Raw genomic sequence first — 8,813 nt, forward strand, 5'->3', positions numbered from 1 at the left:
GTATCAGGGAAGATACGAGCAAACTTGGAGCAGCTAACGAGGACGCACACTTGGAACTATATAGGTTTCGTAAGGCTCCATGATCAAAATTTGATTAACTCCACTAGGAAATGCATACACAGACTGCTTTTTGAGAAAAAAATTGGAAACTTGTGGTAAGGTATTATGTGACCGAACTGCTGAGGTCATCGGTCCCTAAGCTTACACACTATTTAGCCTAACTTAAACTTATGCTAAGGACAACACACACATCCATGCCCGAGGGAGGACTCGAACCTCCGACGGGGGGAGCCGCGCGGACCGTGACAGGACGCCCTAGACCACGCGGCTACACGGCGCGGCGCTTTTTGAGATGGACGCAAAATCTCATGTTGGTTGTGTTCTACTAGTTACTATAGAAAGATGTCTACCCCTGAGTAAAAGAAGGGAACGACGAATTAGCAACTTTCTTATTTGTGGCAGATGGTAGTAGCTTTATAAGTCACACATTCGTACAACAAAAGGGTATTAAAGAAATGCACGCCCATCCTGTGGTAACCGTGGCGTTCACCACCACACAAAGGCAACTTCCATTATTAGTGGGGTCATGTGAGACACCAGCTTTAGGCAGATTCACTATTCAGAGAATGTTAAAAGTACCTTTATCAACATAAGCTTCTGCCCCATCTTACATGAAAACAAAGAAAGGTATTATAGTATTGCCTCCTCAGAATAATAGCGGTTTAAGAAATAAACAAAATGAGTTTTTCATTTGTTTTGAAGAGCATAGAAACCCACTGATTCCTTCTGCCTCTCTGAACACCATGAAAAGAGAATGATAGAAAATCTTAATGCAAGTTGTTACGAATTAGCTGCAAATTCACGTATCTGCGGAATGATTGTATGTTGTGACATTTATAAGACAGGAACAAAAAAGCATAGAAATGAATTAATTTTGTATAGCTCAGAATACGAAAGCATATGCTTGTAGAGAGGTTACTAATTTTTGATGATTTTAATATAAATTTCTTAAAGAAATCTGACAAGGAAAGTGCAATGGCAGTACTGGCCAAGTTTTCCTGGGACAGTAGTAGCCTCATAGACAATGTATTTCTAGAACGTTGGGTATTAACGGAAGCATGGCTATACTGTCTGGTAAAGCAACCGTCACAGCATGATCCTTAGTTACATATATAACACAAACTAGAGCCATGTGTTACCTGGAAACAAAGAAAACTGCAAGACTGATTAATGATGAAACAACTCAACATATCAAAGAAAGCTTAAAAACGCTAACTGTAATGAAGTTTACTATCAGTTTAAATTTGTCTCTAAGTTCAACGTACCTTAATGACTTTGTATTAATTTCTGATACATTTTGTTCCAAAAACCTAATTAAATTCAATAAATGGGGCTCACTGAAGAAATTATGAGTCACCACAGGTATCAGAGTATCTCGAGACACACCAATGTTGAATTTGTATCTGTCCTGAGACGCCATGACCGGCCTCATTTGAACTCTTCTGTTGGGAGAGTTAATTTGGAGTTGGAACGGCTGCTTGGGTCGGGTGCAGGGGCTCATATTGGTGTGGTTCCTGTTGATTATCTCAGTAGGTGGGACTATACCAGGCACGGCCTACATCTCAACAGGAAAGGGGAGGGGAAACTGGCTGGGGTAATAGCAGGAAATTTAAGGGGGGGAGGCACTGCCATGAATGGTAAAATACCAGTGGTTACAGGTGTTGGAGCAGCACCTTTTTTAGGATAGGTGAGACAGAAAGATGTCAAGTTCTACGAGAGGTCAGGATTGAAACAAATCTTCAGTTTAGGAAAGAAATTAAACAGCACAATTCTAGCACATTGGATCACCAATCACAGCTATCAATTATAAATTTTCACCAATCACCAGAAATTTTATCTCCACCAAGTTGTATCTCAGTCCTAGGTAATTGCATTGATGAATTAAAGTCACCCAACCCAGTTGACATAATCTGCCTCTCTGAACACCGTGTGACCACTGGTATAGGAACTAGGCCTAAGCACAATGAGAAACTCAGACAGGAGAGTACTGCAAATGTTAGAATAAGGAAAGGTTCTCATAAAAGTATAATTAAAAATAATGTAAGTATATTTCATCAAAATATTGGGAGTTTAAAGAATAAAGTAGATGAGCTTCTAGTTTGTTTAGAAGATTTAGAAGCTGAGAATGAAATAGATATACTATGCCTGTCTGAGCATCACATTGTTACTGATATGGATAAGGTAAATGTAAGTGGATATAAGCTCTCTGCACATGTAATGAGAGAAAATATGGAGAAAGGAGGAGTTGCCATATATGTCAAAAGTTATCATTGTGCAAAAAGTATAGAAACAAAAAAGTTCTGTGTAGAGAAACATATAGAAGCATGTGCCTGTGAGCTTAAATTAAATAAAGGCACATTTATAATTGTAACTGTATATAGGTCCCCATCAGGAAATTTTCATCTATTTCTGAAAAATTTGGACTCCTTGTTGTGCTATCTGTCAGACAGGGGGAAGCAAATTATTATTTGTGGGGACTTCAATGTAGATTCTCTGAAAGAGGGTAATAGGAAAAATGACCTTGAAGTATTACTCGGTTCTTTCAATTTGACACCCGTTATTGATTTTCCTACTTGGGTGGTAAAGGATAGCAGCTCACTGATAGATAACTTCTTTATAGACCAAGATAAGTTTAACCAGATAAATGCTCAGCCTGTTGAGAATGGTCTTTCTGATCATGGTGCACAGCTAGTTACAATATATGACATAGCTCCATTCAGCAATACTAAACAGTCCTCCAAAGTAGTACGTCCAGTCAACGATTTAACAATTACAAATTTCAGGGAAAGCCTACAGCAGTTAGACTGGGATGAGGTGTACCGTGAACCTGATGCCAATTTAAAATATAATTTATTTCATGACATTTTTGTAAATGCATTTGAAAACTGCTTCCCCAAGAAAATAGTTAAATATACTCGTAAGGAACCTTGTAACAAGCCATGGCTTACTAAGGGTATAAAAATATCTTGTAACCGGAAAAGGGAAATGTATCTGACAGCAAGAAAGAGTAGTGACCCAGAAACTATCAAAAATTATAAAAACTACTGTGTTATATTAAGAAAAGTTAATAAAAAATCCAGGAGTATGTGTATCATGTCTGAAATCAGCAACTCTGATAATAAAATTAAAACAATTTGGAATGTTATTAAAAGAGAAACAGGTCAACCAAGAGCAGAGGAAGACAGTATTACCATCAAATTGAATGAAAACTTTACGAACAAAAAGTCGGAAGTGGAAAATATTTTTAATAATCATTTTCTAAATGTTGTGGATATAGTAGGATCCAGGTGTTCATTAGAAGATGCTAGGCTGTTAATGGAAGAGGCCATACCTATGCAATTTGATACAATTGAAATCTCACCCACTTCTCCCTCTGAAATTAGGAAAATAATAAACTTGCTTAAAAGCAAAAACTCACATGGAATTGATGGCATTTCCAGCAAAATACTAAAAGCTTGTTCTCAACAGATAAGTAAGATTCTCAGCCACCTGTGTAATAGCTCTCTGGAACAGGGCATTTTCCCTGATAGACTTAAATATGCTATTGTTATACCTTTGCATAAAAAGGGGGATAGATCTGATGTCAACAATTACCGTCCAATCTCCCTTCTAACAGCTTTATCCAAAATTTTTGAGAAAGTAATGTATTCAAGAGTAGCTTCACATATCTGTAAAAATGAAGTACTAACAAAATGTCAGTTTGGTTTCCAGAAAGGTTTTTCAACAGAAAATGCCATATATGCTCTCACCAGTCAAATTTTGAATGATCTGAATAACCGAACACCACCCATTGGGATTTTTTGTGATCTCTCAAAGGCTTTTGATTGTGTAAATCATGAAATTCTGCTAGACAAGCTCAAATATTGTGGCATGAGTGGGACAGTGCACAAATGGTTTAATTCGTACCTAACTGGAAGAGTGCAGAAAGTAGAAATAAGTAGTTCTCGTAACATGCAAAGATCAGCACATTCCTCAAACTGGGGAACTATCAAGAATGGGGTTCCACAAGGGTCAGTCTTGGGTCCTTTGTTGTTCTTATTATATATTAATGACTTGCCATTCTATATTCATGAAGAGGCAAAGTTAGTTCTCTTTGCTGATGATACAAGTATAATAATCACACCTGACAAACAAGAATTAACTGATGAAATTGTCAATACTGTCTTTCAGAAAATTACTAAGTGGTTCCTTGTAAACGGACTCTCACTGAATTTTGATAAGACACAGTACATACAGTTCCGTACAGTGAATGGTATGACGCCATTAATAAATATAGACCTTAATCAGAAGCATATAGCTAAGGTAGAATATTGCAAATTTTTAGGTGTGTCCATTGATGAGAGATTAAATTGGAAGAAACACATTGATGATCTGCTGAAACGTTTGAGTTCAGCTACTTATGCAATAAGGGTCATTGCAAATTTTGGTGATAAACATCTTAGTAAATTAGCTTACTACGCCTATTTTCACTCATTGCTTTCATATGGCATCATATTTTGGGGTAATTCATCACTGAGGAATAAAGTATTTATTGCACAAAAGTGTGTAATCAGAATAATAGCTGGAGTCCACCCAAGATCATCCTGCAGACATTTATTTAAGGATCTAGGGATATTCACAGTAGCTTCTCAATACATATACTCTCTTATGAAATTTGTTATTAACAACCAAACCCAATTCAAAAGTAATAGCAGTGTGCATAACTACAATACTAGGAGAAAGGATGATCTTCACTATTCAAGATTAAATCTAACTTTGGCACAGAAAGGGGTGAATTATACTGGCACTAAAGTCTTTGGTCACTTACCAAATAGTATCAAAAGTCTGACAGATAACCAACAAGTATTTAAGAAGAAATTAAAAGAATTTCTGAATGACAACTCCTTCTACTCCATAGAGGAATTTTTAGATATAAATTAAGAAAAAAACAAAAAAATATAAAAAATTAAAAAAATAAAAATAAAAAATAAAGAAAAACAAAAAAACACAATAAAATAAAGTTGTTATATTAACTTAAGTACGTTGTTAAATTAACCTAATTATGTCATGTATTGGAAAATTCGACTCGTTCCACATCATTACGAAATATTGTATTCATGATCCATGGAACTAGTATTAATCTAATCTAATCTCCCATAGGAAAACGGGAAATGTACAAAAATAATGCGCAGGAAGTATTGAAACAGAAATACTTCTATATTGGAAATAATGTTGTAACATAAACTACGAAGAGCTGTAGACAGTCCAGAAGTATGCACATCTTGTCTGAAACTGAGAGATCAGACGATAAAATCAAAACAGTACGGAATACTGTTAAAATATGGACAGAGAACGATACCATGGTAGAGGAAATTAATTTATCTTAAAGACAATTACAGTATTGTAAGAGATTGTTCCTGTGGAGCAGCTACTGTTAATATTACCTAATTTATATAATGATGAAACAACTGAAATGATATATATAATTTACATAATAATATTTTTATTATTTATTTTTCATTATTGTTGTTGTTGTTGTGGTCTTCAGCCCTGAGACTGGTATGATGCAGCTCTCCATGCTACTCTATCCTGTGCAAGCTTATTCATCTCCCAGTACCTACTGCAACCTACGTCCTTCTGAATCAGCTTAGTGTATTCATCTCTTGGTCTCCCTCTACGATTTTTACCCTCCACGGTGCCCTCCAATGCTAAATTTGTGATCCCTCGATGCCTCAAAACATGTCCTACCAACCGATCCCTTCTTCTAGTCAAGTTGTGCCACAAACTTCTCTTCTCCCCAATCCTATTCAATACCTCCTCATTAGTTACGTGATCTACCCACCTTATCTTCAGCATTATTCTATAGCACCACATTTCGAAAGCTTCTATTCTCTTCTTGTCCAAACTAGTTATCGTCCATGTTTCACTTCCATACATGGCTACACTCCATACAAATACTTTCAGGAACGACTTCCTGACACTTAAATCTATACTCGATGTTAACAAATTTCTCTTCTTGAGAAACGCTTTCCTTGCCATTGCCAGTCTACATTTTATATCCTCTCTACTTCGACCATCATCGGTTATTTTACTCCCTAAATAGCAAAACTCCTTTACTGCTTTAAGTGTCTCATTTCCTAATCTAATTCCCTCAGCATGACCCGACTTAACTTGACTACATTCCATTATCCTCGTTTTGCTTTTGTTGATGTTCATCTTATATCCTCCTTTCAAGACACTGTCCATTCCGTTCAACTGCTCTTCCAAGTCCTTTGCTGTCTCTGACAGAATTGCAATGTCATCGGCGAACCTCAAAGTTTTTACTTCTTCTACATGAATTTTAATACCTACTCCGAATTTTTCTTTTGTTTCCTTTACTGCTTGCTCAATATACACATTGAATAACATCGGGGAGAGGCTACAACCCTGTCTCACTCCTTTCCCAACCACTGCTTCCCTTTCATACCCCTCGAATCTTATAACTGCCATCTGGTTTCTGTACAAATTGTAAATAGCCTTTCGCTCCCTGTAACATTGTCAAAAGTTTTCTCTAAGTCTACAAATGCTAGCAATGTAGGTTTGCCTTTTCTTAATCTTTCTTCTAAGATAAGTCGTAAGGTCAGTATTGCCTCACGTGTTCCAACATTTCTTCGTAATCCAAACTAATCTTCCCCGAGGTCGGCTTCTATCAGTTTTTCCTTTCGTCTGCAAAGAACTCGCGTTAGTATTTTGCAGCTGTGACTTATTAAACTGATAGTTCGGTAATTTTCACATCTGTCAACACCTGCTTTCTTTGGGATTGAAATTACTATATTCTTCTTGAAGTCTTAGGGTATTTCACATGTCTCATACATCGTGCTCACCAGATGGTAGAGTTTTGTCATGACTGGCACTCCCGAGGCCATCAGTAGTTCTAATGGAATGTTGTCTACTCCCGGGGCCTTGTTTAGATTCAGGTCTTTCAGTGCTCTGTCAAACTCTTCACGCAGTATCTTATCTCCCATTTCGTCTTCATCTACATCCTCTTCCATTTCCATAATATTGTCCTCAAGTACATCGCCCTTGTATAAACCCTCTATATACTCCTTCCATCTTTCTGCCTTCCCTTCTTTGCTTAGAACTGGGTTGCCATCTGAGCTCTTGATATTCATACAAGTGGTTCTCTTCTCTCCAAAGGTCTCTTTAATTTTCCTGTAGGCAGTATCTATCTTACCCCTAGTGAGACAAGCCTCTACATCCTTACATTTGTCCTCTAGCCATCCCTGCTTAGCCATTTTGCACTTCCTGTCGATCTCATTTTTGAGACGTTTGTATTCCATTTTGCATGCTTCATTTACTGCATTTTTATATTTTCTCCTTTCATCAATTAAATGCAATATTTCTTCTGTTACCGAAGGATTTCTATTAGCCCTCGTCTTTTTACCTACTTGATCCTCTGCTGCCTTCACTACTTCATCCCTCAGAGCTACCCATTCTTCTTCTACTGTATTTCTTTCCCCCATTCCTGTCAATTGTTCCTTTATGCTCTCCCTGAAACTCTCTACAACCTCTGGTTCTTTCAGTTTATCCAGGTCCCATCTCCTTAAATTCCCACCTTTCTGCAGTTTCTTCAGTTTCAATCTGCAGTTCATAACCAATAGATTGTGGTCAGAATCCACATCTGCCCCAGGAAATGTCTTACAATTTAAAACCTGGTTCCTAAATCTCTGTCTTACCATTATATAATCTGTCATATACCTATTAGTATATCCAGGATTCTTCCAGGTATACAACCTTCTTTTATGATTCTTGAACCAAGTGTTAACTATGATTAAGTTATGCTCTGTGCAAAATTCTACAAGGCAGCTTCCTCTTTCATTTCTTCCCCCCCAATCCATATTCACCTGCTCTGTTTCCTTCTCTCCCTTTTCCTACTGACGAATTCCAGTCACCCATGACTATTAAATTTTCGTCTCCCTTCACTACCTGAATAATTTCTTTTATCTCGTCATACATTTCATCAATTTCTTCATCATCTGCAGAGCTAGTTGGCATATAAACTTGTACTACTGTAGTAGGCATGGGCTTTGTGTCTATCTTCGCCACAATAATGCGTTCACTATGCTGTTTGTAGTAGCTAACCCGCACTCCTATTTTTTTATTCATTATTAAACCTACTCCTGCATTACCCTATTTGATTTTGTATTTATAACCCTGTAATCACCTGACCAAATGTCTTTTTCCTCCTGCCACCGAACTTCACTAATTCCCACTATATCTAACTTTAATCTATCCATTTCCCTTTTTAAATTTTCTAGCCTACCTACCCGATTAAGGGATCTGACATTCCACGCTCCGATCCGTAGAACGCCAGTTTTCTTTTTCCTGATAACGACGTCCTCTTGAGTAGTCCCCTCCCGGAGATCCGAATGGGGGACTATTTTACCTCCGGAATATTTTACCCAAGAGGACGCCATTATCATTTAATCATACAGTAAAGCTGCATGTCCTCGGGAAAAATTACGGCTGTAGATTCCCCTTACTTTCAGGCGTTCGCAGTACCAGCACAGCAAGGCCGTTTTGGTTAATGTTACAAGGCCAGATCAGTCAATCATCTAGACTGTTGCCCCTGCAATTACTGAAAAGGCTGCTGCCCCTCTTCAGGAACCACATGTTTGTCTGGTCTCTGAACAGATACCCCTCCGTTGTGGTTGCACCTACGGTACGGCCATCTGTATTGCTGAGGCACGCAAGCCTCCCCACCAACGGCAAGGTCCATGGTTCATGGGGGGCTT

The sequence above is a fragment of the Schistocerca nitens genome, chromosome 6, assembly GCF_023898315.1.
Source record: "Schistocerca nitens isolate TAMUIC-IGC-003100 chromosome 6, iqSchNite1.1, whole genome shotgun sequence".
In the NCBI taxonomy this organism is placed as follows: domain Eukaryota; kingdom Metazoa; phylum Arthropoda; class Insecta; order Orthoptera; family Acrididae; genus Schistocerca; species Schistocerca nitens.